General features: G+C 39.9%; 1 protein-coding gene across 8 annotated transcripts in view; it reads right to left on the bottom strand.

Annotated features, from left to right (window-relative positions):
• The window catches only part of OSBPL3 (oxysterol binding protein like 3), a 194066-nt gene that overhangs the window by 75752 nt on the left and 100200 nt on the right, over positions 1 to 18114 (bottom strand). The gene's annotated exons all lie outside the window — the stretch shown is intronic.

The raw sequence follows: 18114 nt of genomic DNA, 5'->3' as shown, positions 1-18114 counted from the left end.
ATTATGTATTCAAGGAGGTTACATTAATAATGAATTTCAGGGCTGGGCATGGTGGCTCACACCTATAATCCCAGCACTTTGGGAGGCCGAGACAGGTGGATCACGAGGTCAAAAGATCGAGACCATCCTGGCCAACATGATGAAACCCAACTCTACTAAAAACACACAAAAAATTAGCTGGATATGGTGGTGCGCGCCTGTAGTCTCAGCTACTCCAAAGGCTGAGGCAAGAGAATTGCTTGAACCCGGGAGGTGGAGGTTGCAGTGAGCTGAGATCGCACCACTGCACTCCAGCCTGGCAACAGAGCAAGACTCCATCTCAAAATAAAATAAAATAAAATATAATGAATTTCAGTTGGACATAGTGGCTCATGCCTGTAATCCCAGGATTTTGGGAGGCTGAAGCAGGAGGAATGCTTGAGCCCAGGAGTGTAAGGCTACAGAGAGCTATGATCATACCACTGTACTCCAGCCTGGGTGAAAGAGACCTTCTTAAAAAAAGTTTTATATATAATTTTTAATATGTAAAAAATTATATATGTAATATATATCATATTTACATATATAAATAATATATATAAAAATTTGTAGGAGAGTAAATTTTGGAGGAGAGTAAAGCAATCATTAAAATACTGGTCATAATAAGAGGACATTGGTTAAGTAGATGACAGGGTAAGAACCACTAATTAACTTGGCACAAATTTTGTGTACCGTTGTGAGAAAGAATACTAGGCCAGGACACAAGATATGTAAAATCACTTTGAAAACTGTACAGGCTTTAATATTTTCTTGTAAGTAAGTCCTGTTGGTTCCATCTTTAAAATGTGTATTTTCTACTTCCCTTCCTCTCTATTCCCCAGCCACCACCCTAACCTCAGCTCTCATCCATTCCATTGGCTCCCCACTTGTACTAAAGTCAACAACCATGTATGGAGCCTCGTTATGTCCTGTTCTTCATGCAATATAAAAATGAGTAAGACAAAATGGTTGTCTTTATTTCTACTTTGGTGATTTACTTATATTTTGGTCTTGCAGAATCTTCTCTTGGTCTTTTCCAAGCATGTAAACTCTTCAGGATTTTAGGTCGGTTTCTACCTCCTTCCATGAAATTCCTAAATTATCCAAACTGCATCAGTCACATATTCCTATAAATTACATTATTATTACTGTCCATTACCAAATAATTTAGCATTTAATTAACCTGTAAGGTTTTTTTTTTCCTTTCATGTTTACCTCCAGTGCTTTGGTCTTTTCTTCCCAAACTATCACAGTGACCATCTTTTCAACTTGCTTAAAATCCTAGTAAAGTACTAAGTACATATTTAGTAGCAACTAAGAGATTTCCCCTGGTTTATTCATTGTTGGGTTCTCAAACCAAGAAAATAAGCTCTCAAACCAAGTAAATGGCACTGAGTAACTGGCTTACAAAGAGATATTAAGCTGTATCCACAATTCTCTACAGCATGCCATTTAAAACACAAGAATGGTGCCTCAGGAAATACTACCCAGTGGAGTCAACTGAAATAATACATAAATATAACAATATAAGTAATAATAATATAAAATAATTGGAGAACACTTTCTAGCTCCAAGAAAGCAGGAAACTTTTCTGTCTTGCTCACTTCTTAAAATAGTGCATAGAAGATATCAATAAATATGTTCAAAGAACTAATAGAGCAATTGTAACAGCTAACACTTATTAAGCATCTTCTATATGTCAGATAATGTGCTAAACACCATACTTAGAAGATCATGTTTAATTCCTGCACAACCTTTGAGATTGGATTTATTAGTATTCTTTATTTTTTTGCATGTGGAAACTGAGGAAGAGAGAATTAGATAACTATGTTATAAAACCAAGTGACAAGGCCACCTGACTGCAGAACTTACATTTTTAATCATCCTGTTACATATTATAGCATACTGCATTTTTACTGTAGTTTAAATATGTAAATTCTGATGAAGAAAAAGGAGTAAATCCCATTGGGTAGAGGAATAGTGGTGGGCCGAGGCCCTGAGACAGTTGGAAGGAGTTAAGAAACAGTGCAGTATGGATGGAGGCAAGTAATGCCTTCAGCCTTCTCAGAGCCACCATTTTCCTTATCCTGTAGTCCCACCAAACAGGAAGGGAAATCAGCCTGTGCATTTTAAGGCTGCCAAGTCTTCAACATTCGTTTATTTCAAATCTGCCCCATCTACCTCTTAGCCTGGTAAATTCTCATCTAGACCCAAACCTCCTCCCTGGATGACAGTCACCTTGCACTGTCAGCCTCCCTAGCTAGAACATGGGTTCAGGGAGGACAGGGATTATGTCTTATTTATTATAATCCTACTACCTGGGAAATAGGAGCCAAAATAAATATTTACTGGGTGAGTCTGCAAAGCAAGGGGGATATCAAAAGAGTCCCCCAGAACCTTCAGGACATGGAACTTTAATAATGTGTGCTGGATTCAAGTGAATTGGTACTCAGGACAGAAAATGAGAGGAATGTTGGTTTCTCTTGGCTAAAGGAACCAGGACTTAAGAGTGACTCCTGCTGTCCTCCATATATCTGGTGACCCAGGAGTAGGGCACACACCTTGAGCTGCATATCCTGAGACACCGTAAAGGATAGATTTGGGCCCTTGGGGAAATCAAGGCCCTGCTGACTTAGCCCAACATGGCTGCACTGATGTTTCATCCTGTAGGGTGTCAGGTTTAAAGGTCACCATGAATACCAGATGGAGAAACACAGGAGGGGTTGGGGGGGTGTGGCTTCTTAAGGTTTTTGCTTGAGTTTCACCGAAGACAGTCCGACGCTGTCATCTGGCATTAAATTTAGTCTGTTTTACTGAATGTCTGAAAAGTGCCAAATATAGAAAGCTGCTTTGTGGTTGCAAAGGCAGCTAAGCATTTATTCATGCTCATGTGCTGGCCAAGTTAATTTCCATATTGCTGAGTGCACGAATTGAAAGCACTTCCCTCCAGCACAGCTGTTTCCACAGGCACCTTTCAAATGCTGAATCCTCAGTCACTACCCTTGCAGTGATGTCAGAAATAGAAAACGATTTAAACTTTTATTCTTTGTGCAGCTGAAGAGTGTTCAGGAAGGAAGTCTTGTGGTTGCCTCTATCAGGCATGGCTGGAGAATTGGTGTCCTGATTACTTACTTAGTCTGTTTATCAGGTTTTTAAAAAATTACAAGGCAATACCCAGCATTAACTCACGTAATGTAACCTGTCTTTAATAATTTTAAAGGCATTCAGGATCTTCTACAGCCTATTAAGAAAGGCTAACGATCATCAATATTACCTTTTATGATTGTTCTGTGAACATTGGCAATACTTGTCAATAGATATTTAATTAATAGAATGACAGCTTTAACTGATGCCAGACCAAAACTGTACTCACATTACAATCACTGACAGCTAGAGTTGTTGTTCTTGTTAAATGTTTCTCAACTGTCAGTTTTTGTTTGTTTGTTTTTAGCACCAGCAGGCCTGATAGCAATGGCAATTTAAAAAAAATTAGTTGGGGGAAAGGTGGTGTATGAGCTCTCACTCAGTGCGTCTCAAACTGTAATTTGCATATCAATCACCTGGAGATCTTTCAAAAACATAGATTTAAGTTCGGTAGGTCTGGGGGAGGCCTGAGATTCTGCACCTGCACAGATGAGACTGTCTGTCACTGCTGCTGGACCACAAGCCCAACTCGAGTAGCCACATTCCAGGAGACCAGGCTGCCTCGAAAAATTGGGATATGACTTGACAGACTGAGGGCAAAACCAGGACTAATGGGTGGGAGTACAGGGCCCTAGATTCCAGCTCTGCCTAAAGGATGGTTTGTCTCACTATCTAATGAGTGCCATGAAAAATGACAAAAATGACATGGCTGCTCTATGAAAAGTCCCTGGAGTGTTCCGTTACAGGCTGGTGGCCACCTGGCAGAGGCACCACAGAGAAGATTCCAAGACTGGTGGGGAGTTTAGAACAAGCGAGCCATGAGATCCTTTCTAAATCTTCTACCATAAACTCATGTGACACTCAATAGCAGCATTTGCATTAGCCCTATAATCTCGGGTACAATCCCTGACTTCGGGATCTAAGTGAGAAGATTAAATTAAAAAAAGGAGACTGAGCAGTGAAGCACCCACTTGGATTCTGATGGCTATATGGGAGTAGCAGTCACCACCCACCACCGTCACCATCCCATCTTTCCCTTCACACAGGCATGTAGCTCTCCAATCTCATGCCAGGGCTCGGGAAGAGAATATCCAGATGATTCGGACCCCAGAATGTTTCAAGTCTTATTACTCGACTAGCCACAGACCAAAAACACTGGTGCCTTCATGACTTAGATAATGGGAGAATATTCAAGCAGTCTTTGTAGTGAACCCCTGAGAAGGGGAAGGAAAAGCAGCCATTGCCAGCAGCTGATAGTAACAACGGGGAGACAAAAACCTATGGACTGCCAGCTCTGTCAGTGGCTCCACCTGAGGTCATTCCCATCCTGAGTTTCTAAAGAAGAGAAAAATGCTTTCCAACTGTATTGACCACAAATGGATTTATAATTAAAACAGCATTAATAAAAACACTTCAATGCACATATGACAATTTCCACACTGTTGATCACTCACTCAGCATTTATGGCTACAATTACTTTGGCATGTTTTTAGGCCGCTCAGATATATTTGGAAGTCATTAATATTTGTTAAATATTCCCCTAATTGTATCAAGCTCCTTAAAGCCACAAACAGCATCTTCTATGCATTTTTCTATCCTCCTAATGCTCTGTTCTGTAAGCAGGGTCTCTTAGGCTACCAATAAATATGAAAACACTCAACTGATAAATGTCATTCCTCTCTGACCATGCAGCCCCCTGGGGTGGAGATGGGGTTTTTATGGTTGCTATTGTGGTAGTGATTATAGTTATAAAAGTGACGACTACTATTTTTTTCATGATGTGCCTTGCAGTGATTCTATAATGAAACTATTATTATCCTCATTTTACAGATGAGAAAATTGAAGCTCCAAATCAGTTTGGGCAAGATCACAAACTATTAAGAGATAGAACCCATCTGCGGACTGAGTCTTGAGGTCCCACGCAGAATCTCACAGCTGAGCATCTGCTCTGGACAAGATCCCCTAGAAGCACACTAGCAGTCAGCTGAGTCCATCCAGGACCACCTACTGACCCTCCCCTACCAGTCCTGCCTCTCACCCCCTAATACTCTCTCCCTCAGTGCAACAAGTCTGCCTTTTGTTCCTGGGGCACATTTCTGCCCTCTATATGCTTGCAGCTTAGTCAATAAAGACAAGATGGCTCTGTCCATCCAAGTAACTCAAGGGTCTCTTCTGGATTTTCTTTTTCCTTCCAAGTATACCATAATGATTGGCTTTCCTGTGCCATTATGGAACATTTGTTTTAAGTCTCAGAGTGTGACAGAGAATGGGGAATTCATTTACCCAGCTCTTTCATTTAGAGATGAGGAATCTATGATGAGTAATTTGTTTGAGGCCACAAAAATGGGTGAGAGGACTCTGAGGACCAAGACTCAGGTCTTTTGACTCTACCTTATGAGCATATATCATGTGTGAAGGGAAGAAAAACTCCAAAACAGGCTCCTGTGTGAATGGGATTCGGGCCTAAGGTGAGACATTTTTGCTTTTTACATCACCCAGCACTGTTGTAATATTTACCTTTATTATCTTTTAATTAAAAAAGAAACCTTTCAGTGGCATGTTGCAGAGCCCTGCCCTTTGGTGTCTGCACACAGAAGAGAATTATAGACTCTGCACTCAGATATAATACTTTTGTATGCCAACTACACAGCATTCACGACTCTTCAAGGAGTCACTCTGCTTTGCTGGACAGCACCAGCTGAGAACAGCGTTCTCTCTTACAGCGTGCTCAAAACTATTTTTTTTTTAAAGCTAATTGAAATTTGCAATCAAAGTAGAGATACATTCTGACTAATCATCATATGCATGACTTAGAATCACAGGAGTAGGTGGCAGAAGTTTAGCACAATAAACTTCTTTATCTGGATCCAAATCAGAAGTGAGTTTTTTCCACAGTGCTACGCAAGAATAACTGGTTCTCATAATGAAAAATAGCAACAATGTCGCTCAGAGAACTTTATAAATCAAAGAAGGAATGACTTTAGTGCTTAGTATGTTAGAGTTCAGTTTGTAACTGAGCTTCTCTTTAATAGGCAGTCCCTACTCAAAGGTCCAAAGCTCATTATTAGGAACCAGAGATGCGAAGATGTAAAATCAAGTGCTGGCTTTCAAGAAGCTAACGTACATTACAAATGTTAATAAAAGAGATACCACAAGGTTGAAAACTTGTAAATGTCAAATGGGAGATTCACACAAACCCACTACAGGGGCTCAGGCAGGCATAATCTCCAAGGCCTAGATCCACCTGAGCTGGGACACCCAGAAAAAAATGACACACGGTAAGAAGCAGGGTGCCTTAGATTCTTGAGGCCACCTTGATGAACAGTCGCAAAGTTTGGTGGCTTAAATAAACAGGTATTTATTCTCTAGCAGTTCTGGAGGCTACAGGTTCAAAATCAAAGCGTTGGCAGATCCACGTTGCCTCTGAGGGACCTCAAGGGGATTCATTCCTTGCCTCTCCCAGTTTCTGGTGGCTGCCAGCATTCCATGGCATGCCTTTGCTTGTAGCTGCATCACTCCAATCTCTGCCTCCACCATAACATCACCTTTTCCTCTATGTCTGTCTTCTCCCCGACGTGTTTCTTATAAGGACATTTGTCAGTGAACTTAGGGCCCACCTGGATAATTTGAGATACCTCCTTATCTCAAATCCTTAAATTAATTACATCTACAAAGGTCCTTCTTCCAAATGTGGTAACATTCACAGGTTCTAAGACTGGGATATGGACACATCTTTTTCTTTTTTTTAAAAAAAAAAGTATAAATTTATAGGGTACATGCGCAATTTTCTTAATACATAGTTTGCATAGTGGTCAAGTGAAGGCATTTAGGGTACCCATCACTATGTATATTGTATCCATTACCTAATTTCTCGTCCTCATCCTCCTCCTTCCTCCCTCACACTCGCCCTCTGAGTCTCCATTATCTAGATCTTTCCACTCTCTATGTCCACCTGAACACATTTTTTAGCAATGACTTATGAGTGAGAATATGTGATATTTGTCTTTCTGTGCCTGGCTTGTTTCACTTAAGATAATGACCTGGTCCAGTTCCATCCATGTTGCTGAAAAATACATGATTTCACTCTTTTTGATGGCTGAATAGTAATTCCATTGAGTGTATATATCATATTTTCCTTATCCATTCAACTGTTGATGGAAACAGGTTGATTTTATATCTGTGATATTGTGAATACTGCTGCAATAAACATATGAGTGCAGGTACATTTTAGATATATTTATTACTTTTCCTTTGGTTAGCTCCCCAGTAGTTGATCACATGGTAGTTCTTCTTTTAGTTCTTTGAGAAATCTCCATACTGTTTTTTGATAAGGCTGTACTAATTTACATTCCCACTGACAGTGTGAAAGAGCTCCCTTTCTTCTGCATCCTCACTGACACGTTGTTCTTTGTCTTTGTATGAATAGTCATTCTGACTGACATAAGATAATATCTCATTGTGGTTTTGATTTGCATTTCCCTGATGATTAATTACGTTGAACGTTTTTTCATATACCTGTTGGACACTTGTATGTCTTCTTTTGAAAAATGCCTATTCATGTCCTTTGCTTGTTTTTTAATGAGATTATTTGTTTGTTGTTGTTGAGCTGTTTGAGTTCCTTGTATATTCTAGATATCAGTCCCCAGCTGGATGCAGAGTTGGCAAATATTTCCTCCCATTTCGCAGGTTGTCTGTTCACTCTGTTTATTATTTCTTTTGCTGTGCAGAAACGTTTTAGTTTAATTAAGTAGGACGTGAACATGTCTTTTGATGATTCAGCTCACTACACAGGGCACCAGGGACCACTGGGCCAAGATGTGCCAGGAATGTGATTCATCTGGAGTAGGAACAGAGAGGAGGTGATCTAGGTGGTAATGTGGACTTGTGTACAGATGCAGCAGGAAACACAGCTGGACTCGACAGTACGGCCAGGGTGCAGGTTTTAGAGGAATGTCAGATGACACTAGAAAAGTCTTCTGTTGTGCCTCTGTCCTACTTCTGACACTGTTACTTCTGGACCTTTAGTATTTTAATATTATCAAATTCCTGAAGTAGACGCTCCTTCCAGGAAAGAACTGTTGAATTGGTCAGTTCAGCTCACATTTGCAACAACAGCTTCTTGAGAGCATTTCATTACCTTGTACAGCTGTTACGCTGTGCTCTCAACCGAAGCATCTGGACCAGGGTTCTGCCTTCCTGCATCTTAAACTGTGTCCACTGCCAACCATGAAAAAATATATTTATTTTCTTAAAGCATCCCACATAGTTTTCATCAAAGTAACATTTCTAAAACTCACCCAAATACATTTGCTGTGATTATTATTCCAGAATTGCAGAACAATACAGACAGTTCAGCAACTTTCTGTAAGTGTTTTAAGAGTTCAGTTTCTCCTGATCTTCAGAGTGTGAAATGCAGCTGACAGTCTGTCATCTGCAAACGTGAAGAGGAACAAAGAAGTCTTGACAACTCAAATATGTCATTGGAGCTGATACTTTAACCTCTTCTGATATCTAATGTTTGTTTATTTCTTTTAAGACTTACTCAGAGTGGATATATATTGAGAATTCTGTCTTATTTCTTTGGCCTTCCTGCCTTTAAGGTATGTCATAAACATAGGGGTGGCTAAAAGGTCAGCAGTAAAGATGAGAAGTAAAAGGCCCAGAAAAAGAGAATCTAGGAAACTATAAGAAATATGTAATTAATTATTTTTCTCAGTGGGGTCCACCGGGGGAAAAAAAAACAGCACCAGGAATACAGGGATCCTAAGGCTGCTTCAATCATCCACGTTCTTCTTGGCCCTCCATTCATAGAACCGTGAGCTGACAGAGGCTTGTTTAAATAACAACCATTTGTACATAAGCCATGGAACTTGAATTACTTCTGAAGAAGGCTTCTAGCATCTAAAGAAAGCCAGTACTCTCCATATAGTTGGTTGCCTGGTCCCCTACCACTTATTAGCCATGGGACTCCAAACAAATCAGTGAATATCTCTGGGCCTTATTTCCTTTCCACAGTGGGGGAAACATCACAGACCTCACTGAGTTGTGTTGAAACTCTGAAGGGTAGCATGAACGGATATTATGAGCTATGAAGATGCTATCAGAGAGTTTTAACTTTGAGCATCCCGTGCTGAGTCTTCCACTGAGAGCAGCCTAGACACAAGCCAAGCTGCCTGCCTCTACACTGTGCCACCCACCTCCCAGCTGGAAAGATGAAGCAGGGAAGCAGCCATGACACTGCTTAAGGACTCCTGAGACTCCCCTGCTCACAAAAGGTGAACGTTTATTTGTCAAATACTTACATAGCACTTCCTACTATAGGATCTCTTCGAACTAAGCAATTCACACCTCATAAGAAAACAAGGCACAGAGAGGGTATTAATTGGTCCAAGATCAAACAGCTTATAAACAGCCCAAGATTTAAACACAGGCCCTGTGGCTCCAGAGTTCACACTTGCTGCCTCTCCTCTTCTACGATCACCATAGAACAATGTGAGACAATTACGATGTTTCCAAGGTCCCTCCTCCTTGGCTGGACTTTCTTGTGGTGTTTATTCAGCCTATACTGAATACTGAAATAAATGTGGAGATAATAAATCTTAGTATCTCTAAAGACATTATGAATTAAAAGAAATACATGGGGCCAGGCGCAGTGGCTCACATCTGTAATCCCAGCACTTCAGGAGGCTGAAGCGGGTGGATCACCTGAGCGTGTGGTGGCGCTACAGGCACGCACCTATCATCTCAGCTACTCGGGAGCCTGATGAGGCAGGAGAATCACTTGAACCTGGGAGGCGGAGGTTGCAGTGAGCCAAGATCATGCCACTGCACTCCAGCCTGGGCAACAGAGTGAGACTCTGTCTCAAAAAACAAAAAACCAACCAACCAAACAAACAAAAAGCCAAGAAAGAAATGGGACTATGCATTTTCAATACCCAGACAGCTAAAATTATAAACACCCAGACATTAAAGTGTTAATGCACTTCTCTCTTCTTGGCAAATTCTTCCCCATTCCACTCACTTGTTTTATGAGTTCCGGCCCTGAGCCCAGCCAGGCTGGGCTCTCTGGAGTGCAGCATAATCTAATACCTTGCATAAATAAGCTCTCATCAGGTGACCCTGGGAGAGTTCAAGCCACTGTAGATTAGCCCAGAAACAGCAGGGTGACAAGAGTGAATTGCATAATTGTATAGAAACTTACCTAGCAATAGATCTCTCCATTTCAAAACCCCCTCAATCATGAGTGAAGCACTTGTCAATTATTTTGACAGGATTTACTCTCTAATTCTAACTTTTATGCTAAATGCTAACAATACATTTTAAAAAATGAATAGAAACTGCACTCTCTTTACAACCCATAGTCCTTCCAATCAGAATTTATTTCTTATTTATGATGAACTGTTCAGCTGTCCTGTCCTTCATAGCTTTGTGTATCTCTGTTCAGGGCCTTTAAATAACAGGCTCTCAATAGATACTGGTTGAAGAAATAAAACTCAAGGCTATAGGACTCTTTTGATAAAGACAAAACATATTCAACCATCTTTATTGAGCTAATCTGGCCTCTGAAATGTATTACTTTGAAAGTTCTAGGAAGCAAATGTAAGGGGGCAGTGGGGAAAAAGACAAGAGGAAATTGCAATTACTCATATTTTACACATTTTAAAATAGCAATTCTCCCTCCCACTGAGATATTCCTTAACCCACTTAATGTAGCTACAAAACTTTGTGAATGGTAATCTTTCTACTGAGCAACTGCAAGCTCATTCATTCATTAATTTAATCTACACTTACTGAATGTTTCCCATATGCTAGTCTAGGTGCTTATTTACTGTTTCATTTAGTTCTCTTATTTACTGTTTCATTTAGTAAGCAAAATTATCCAAATTTCACAGCTAAAAAGCTTAGACTCAGAATGTGTTAAATAACATAGCAAGGTTATTCAGCACGCAAAAAGCAAAGTCAGTGAGAACACACATCAGTTTCTACAGCCACTGTCTTTACTTTTGTTCCAGACTTTCAACAGAGTGGTTCCTTCACAGACCACAGGTATAGAAGAACATTTATGGATGCCATCATTTGGCAGAATAAAGTCGATGGGGAAGCCCTTCTTCATTTTATTATAGATCCTCACAACTGTCACTGGAGTGGGGGAGCTTAAGAATCTGTGGGCTTTTTGCTCCCACATGTTCTCCATGTATACCTGGCCATACATTCTCACCTGCCCCAATAGAAGGACCTTTGTTGCTGGTGTTCAATAAATTTAAAGAACCATATACTTTTTTAACCAATGAAGCAACTGAAAGAGTTGACCACAAGAGGAGAGATGATGGCAATGTTAAGGATGGGATTAGCCAAGCTCAAGGTTCCAAACCAGAACATTTGTGAAGGCCTCCCTCAAATCCTGTCGGGGGGTCTGGTAGAACTGGACGGTTCTATTCTCTGTTCCTAGTCTCTCACCAATCAACTCTGATCAGTCTTTCACCCCCAGGACTGCAAGGAAACCATATGACATTGACAGCAATGACCTCCATAACCCATGGTCATTTTTAGGCATTTTATTTGACCTGTCAGCAGCCATTTAAAAACAAGTTAATTAAAGGATAGCAACTCACATTTACTTTGTAAATGACCTACAATGAGCAAATCTTATTTTTATAAAAATCATTTTAAAAGCTTAAAGCAATAAATAAAAATTATTGCTAAGGAAATGACATAATTCAAAAGGGCAGTAGGGTTTCACATGGATCATTCTAGCTAAAGGAATAGCTGAGCCAAAACCTGGGATGAGGAAGAACATTGAAGGTCCACTTAGAACTCTACAAATAACATGATATAATTAAGACAGTCAGGAGGGACCAACAACCTATTTTTTTTTTTTTAATAAGCAGGGTCCCTTTAGTTCCTACAAGAAAAGTAGATTCCTCTATGGTGAAGGCACGTGTCTGAAAAGTGATCTACTTCAAAAAGAACTAATTCTGCAGAGTGTTAGCTTTCTTGAAACAAGGCCATGTGTCTTCTGCTTCCAGAACTGGCCAAAGTAGAGGCAGCTCATCTGTAATTATACCAGTTTCTTAAATTTACAGAGGACTTTTCTCCAAAGACTTTCAATGTCTTTTAAAATTCTCAATTTTCTCTTACCACATTCCAGAGAGAAAAGCAGAAGATGAGTTTTTCCTCCATTTTATGAATGGGGAACTGAGACAACTTATGCTTGCCTGAAGTTCATGCAATAACATAATATAAAAACTGCAACAGAGAGCTCTTGATTTCAACAACTCTCTGTCACAAAGGGGTGACAAACACAGTGTCCACGCTGTGCTCTCCCTGCCTTATACCCACAGGTCACAGCAAAAAACAGGGCAATCTTTCCCCTGAATGCAGACTCAGCTGCAAGGTCCTTCTTAACACAATGCTCTGTGCAGCTACTACCAAGAGATAGATGCTGGCATAGGGGGCGAAAGGGGAAAACCATTTACTACCCAAGCAAGGGCAAGGCCTAGCAGAATGAGGTAAGAATTCATCAACTATTTTCACTTGTTTAAGGTATAGGTTATTCCTAAAGATGTCAAATGTAGCTCAGTTATTAAACATTCTATTGTATTCTTTAAAAAAGCATTTTGTTAATGTCTAGAGTAAGGTAATTTTTATTTTAAAAGTATATATTCACATGTACAGTGTGTATTGTAGTGGGCTTTTGTACAACACTAAAAAGGTATGAGTGGGTACATGTATGATAATGTAAAAGTTCCTGGGAGAAAAAAAGCTAGAACTATTCACTATGCACATTCAGGACTTTCACAAATAAGAATGAAGGTCGAAATAATGTTAACTATAATGATAAAAATATATGTTTACATTTACTCCAACACCTATCCTGAGTCTGACCCTGGAATAAGTGCTTTATTTTTAATCCTCACCACAACACCGTAAGAAAAGAACTATTATTATTTCAATTTTGTTGATGAAAAAACTGAGGCTTGGAGAGTTTAAGGTCATAGAACCAATTAATGGGTGGACCCAAGACTGGAGAATTAATATTCTAATCATTATGCAGACCTTTCTCCTCAAATTATCTTGATGAGATTTTATAGACAGGTTGTTTTCATACTGGCAAAGTGAGGCGTATGTTTTTAAAATCTCAGGAGCCCCTGTATTTGAGTTAAAAGATGATAGAGCCCTCCTCCTAGGGTTTTCATGGCACTAAAAGTTGTACATTTTGTCTTAGGTTAGATGTGAAAATGAAAACACAGATTGTAATTAACACCTAGGTCTCAATCATTTTCTCCTTCAAAGAAGCAAGTTCTTTTAACAAAGATATATAGGCAGGGGAGTATCTACACATACACGCATAGCTCCTTGAGATTTTATATGAACAGGTCTGAGCTAGGAAGACCAGGTTCAAATTTAAGTTCAGTTCAAGAAACAACGACCAAAGAAAATTCAGTTCCAGAAAGTGAAAGAAAGCCAGTGTGGCTGGAATACAGAGACTCTCAAGGTCACTTGGCAATACTGGATAAGAATTTAAGTAAAAAGAACTTAAGAAAACTATGTATTCCAGCTAAGATGGCATTTCAAGTTCATGCATTTAGTGTCCCTTTCCTATTGCCACTCTCATACCAAATAAGGCAAAAATATACAAAATGCTACCCTCACGCCAAATATGCCAAAACTATACAAAATGCCACCCTCATTCCAAATATGGCAAAAATATACAAAGTTATAAACACATAGGGCCCTTCTGTGTCTGTGTGATAAAAAACAAGATGAAATATTTCCAAAGAAAAATGTGGTACATACACTTATGCAGTGAACTACTATTCAGCCTCAAAAAAGAAAGAAATATTGTCATTTGCAATCACATGGATGAACCTGGAGAACATTATGCTAAGTGAAATAAACCAAGCCCAGAAAGAAAAACACTGCATGATTTCACTTACATGTGGAATATAAAAAAGTCAAACTTATAGAAACAGAGGGTAGAACGGTAGTTACCAGGGACTTACAAGTTCTGGAGATCTAATGTAACAGCATGGTGACTGTAGTTAATACAACTGCATTATATACTTGAAATTGGCTATAGGAGTAAATCTTAAATGTTCTTACCACACATGCACAAAAAGGTAACTATGGGGGGTGATGGGTATGTTAATTAGATTGATAATGGGTAATCACTTCCCAATGCATACATATATCAAAACATCACATTACATACCACAAATATATACAACTTTCATTTGTCATTTGTTACCTCAACAAATCTGAAAAAAAAAACAAATAATGTGGCAAAAAAAGATTAAGTATCTCCATGGATCAGACCCAAATAGAAATGTAAAGTATACTGTAGATAGAGGTGTCCATTAGCCTATTTCTGTGGGCTAATGGGGTGAAAAATCTCATCAGGAAAAGGTTAGGACCTAGGCCAGGCTCACTGTTGGAAATCTGAAACTGTGGAGGGGGAAGCCCCCACATCGCAATGAAAGAAACCTTTAAAAATGTACCAGGAGGACACAGGCATAGGCAAGGACTTCATGACTAAAACACCAAGAGCATTGGCAACAAACGCCAAAATAGACAAATGGGATCTAATTAAACTCCAGAGCTTCTGCACAGTAAAAGAAACAGTCATTAGAGCGAACCAGCAACCAACAGAATGGGAAAAAATTTTTGCAATCTCCCCATCTGACAAAGGGCTAATATCTAGAATCTACAAAGAACTAAAACAGATTTACAAGAAAAAAAGAGCCCATTCAAAAGTGGGTGAAGGATATGAACAGACACTTTACAGAAGAAGACATATATGAGGCCAACAAACATATGAAAAAATGCTCATCATCACTGGTCATTAGAGAAATGCAAATCAAAACTACATTGAGATACATCTCACACCAGTTAGAATGGCGGTCATTAAAAAATCTGGAGACAACAGATGCTGGAGAGGATGTGGAGAAATAGGAACACTTTTACATTGTTGGTGGGAGTGTAAATGAGTTCAACCATTGTGGAAGACAGTGTGGCGATTCCTTAAGGACCTAGAAATAAAAATTCCATTTGACCCAGCAATCCCATTACTGGGTATATATCCAAAGGATTATAAATCATTCTATTATAAGGACACATGCAAATGAATGTTCATTGCAGCACTGTTTACAACAGCAAAGACCTGGAACCAACCCAAATGCCCATCGATGATAGACTGGACAGGGAAAATGTGGCACATATACACCATGGAATACTATGCAGCCATAAAAAACGATGAGATCGTATCCTTTGCAGAGACATGGATAAACCTGGAAACCATCATTCTCAGCAAACTGACACAAGAACAGAAAATCAAACACCGCATGTTCTCACCCACAGGCGGGTGTTGAACAATGAGAACACATGAACATAGGGAGGGGAGCATCACACACTGGGGTCTGTCGGGGAGAACTAGGGGAGGGACAGTGTGGGGTGGGGAGTTGGGGAGAGATAACATGGGGAGAAATGCCAGATATAGGTGATGGGGAGGAAGGCAGCAAACCACAGTGCCACGTATGTACCTATGCAGCAATCTTACATGTTCTTCACATGTACCCCCAAAACCTAAAATGCAATAAAATATATATTAAAAAAAAAAGAAAAAAAAACAAATCTGCCAGGGAGAGGGGAGGAGGGAGACATAGCCTCACAGCCAGGTGCTGGGCTTTGCTGTCTGGGGCCTGGTGCTGGGTCCCAGATATTCCATCATCATCATGGAACAGAAGGCCCTCACTGAAATATCAGACTTGACTCTGCACTGGGGACCTGGAAGGTAGGAAGTTGGCAACAGCAAATGCCTAGACAGGTCAGTGTGAGTGCAGAGAAAGAACACATGAGAAACCATCTCTAGATGAAGCTCTGAGCCGCAATTCCAGAGCACATGAGAAAAACTAGCACTAAGAAAAATGACCAATAAAATCAACATCAGATATATTCCCTCCAGATGAAAGGAAGAGAGCAATTTCAAAATGACTTTAAACTGGTGTTCAAAATACAACTAGGTATTTGCACAGATTATCTTCAGTTATATTTTCATATTCCTCTAATTAAATTGCTTACTATATAAATCTTGAAGTTTTAAGTATTTAACTTCTACTCTTCAGTGACGTGACTGGAAACACAGCTTCATCCTTATATTTAGCAGCCAACAGACCATCAGAGATGGCTGTGTGCCCTAAGTGAAGAGAGCTTCAAAGGTTCCTGCACCTCTGCAGCACTTTAAAGACTGAAGCACAATCTTGGGCCAGTTTGCAAAGGCAGAAGGGGTATGGGCGGTCAAGGTGGACCACGTGGATGGAATCCCTAAGCATGCCCTGGCACAGAACACCTTTCTTTGACAGAAGGTTGAGAAAGCAGATGGACCAAGAAAACAACCTCTGGAAATCAAACGTGGGCTTTATAAGTAACTTCAGGCTGAAGCTGAAATACACTTACTAAATTCTCCACCTTCTCTGTCTGCCACAGGGGAAATATAAGTGTTTCCATTTATAAAACCACATTATATGCATATTAAAGTGGGAGACCCTAAATATAAAAAAAACTACCATTTGATGAATGAGTGACTGATTCACCAAGCATTCCAAGTCAGAAATAAGTTGAGGGACCAAGCACATTCTGCTTACCCTTTATGATATAACCTCCAAAAAAGCTTTGTGAAAACCGAATCAATTCCAAATAACACCCTAAAAAAAGTTTCTGTAGTATTTGATCTGAGAATTTCATTGTACTGTTCCAATTCCTATAGTGTAATCACCACTTGCTACTTAAATGAATCATGTTCTCCCCCTTTATCAAAGAAGGACATAACAATCCCTGGGTGTAAGAATGATGGTGTGGGTAGGGAATATACCACATGCTGTTTAATCCCAACCAGAATTTTGGTTTAGGGAGAAAAATACTCCTGTGGAAAGCTGACAAAGAAGACAAGCATAGTGACCCTCATGAAAACAGAACTCCAGGGAGCCATGATGCATTAGCTAATGACTAATTTTAGTTTTTTCTTTTTTCTAATCCCAGAAGGAACTGATGACAGTGCTGACAAAATTCTCCCCCTTAATCCCTCAGGGGAGATGCTGGAGGGCTTCCCAAATGTCAGGCCTGTGGCAAAATCTAATTTTCCTGGAATCACAGATTCTTGGGTGGCAAAGCTCCTTATCCCAGGCAACACTCAGATGGAGAGACCCCTGATGATGTGTCATAAACGTGTGGACGTGACTGAGGTGGGAGTTGCTTAATTGTTGCTTCCAATTCTGGAACCAAAGACTCTGGGTGATTTCTCAGGCCAGTACTTCCCATGACAAAAAGGAAATGCCAACAGAGCCAGCAGGTGCTGAAAATGCTCAGTTCAGAGACCACTTTGGTCATAAATTCAGATTTCTGACAGCTCATTCTCTCTCCACCTAACTGCTGGAGGAAGAATTATAATGATTAATGCACATTTACTGCCACTGATCTAAAACCAGCAAATTCTGCCAACAAAGATTTATTAGAAAGGAAACCAAGAAACAATATATAATTAACCAACAGTTATTTAGGAGTTAATTATTCAATCCTTTGTTTCAGTTCTTTCTCCCTCCTACTTAATTTCTTTAGACCATTTTTCTGTAGATTAGTTTCCCTCTTCCATTACAGATATAAGGCAGGTGAGACTCCAAGCTACTAACAGGGCAATCTGTGGTTACAAGCTGCCATAAAAGGTTTGATAAAGGGAAGGAAGTCGGGATGGATATTATAATTACTGGAAAAACGACTGACTGGCTTTTTGTTTTGGTTAGCATGATATAAAGGAAAGTGTGGGCTCTGAAGCCAAACAGACTGAGCTTTGGTTCTTGCTCTGCTGCTTACTAGCTGTGTGCCCTTGGGCAAGTAACCTGGTCAGTCTGAGTCAGCTTCCTCATGGAAAAAATGGAGATGTTAATATCTACACTGGGGGGC

This window comes from Aotus nancymaae, unplaced genomic scaffold (assembly GCF_030222135.1).
Source record: "Aotus nancymaae isolate 86718 unplaced genomic scaffold, 86718_ANA_hifiasm-v0.15.2.pri h1tg000025l, whole genome shotgun sequence".
NCBI classification, from domain to species: domain Eukaryota; kingdom Metazoa; phylum Chordata; class Mammalia; order Primates; family Aotidae; genus Aotus; species Aotus nancymaae.
Note: the sequence above shows the minus strand (reverse complement) of the source record. Positions and strands in the feature narration are given on the sequence as shown.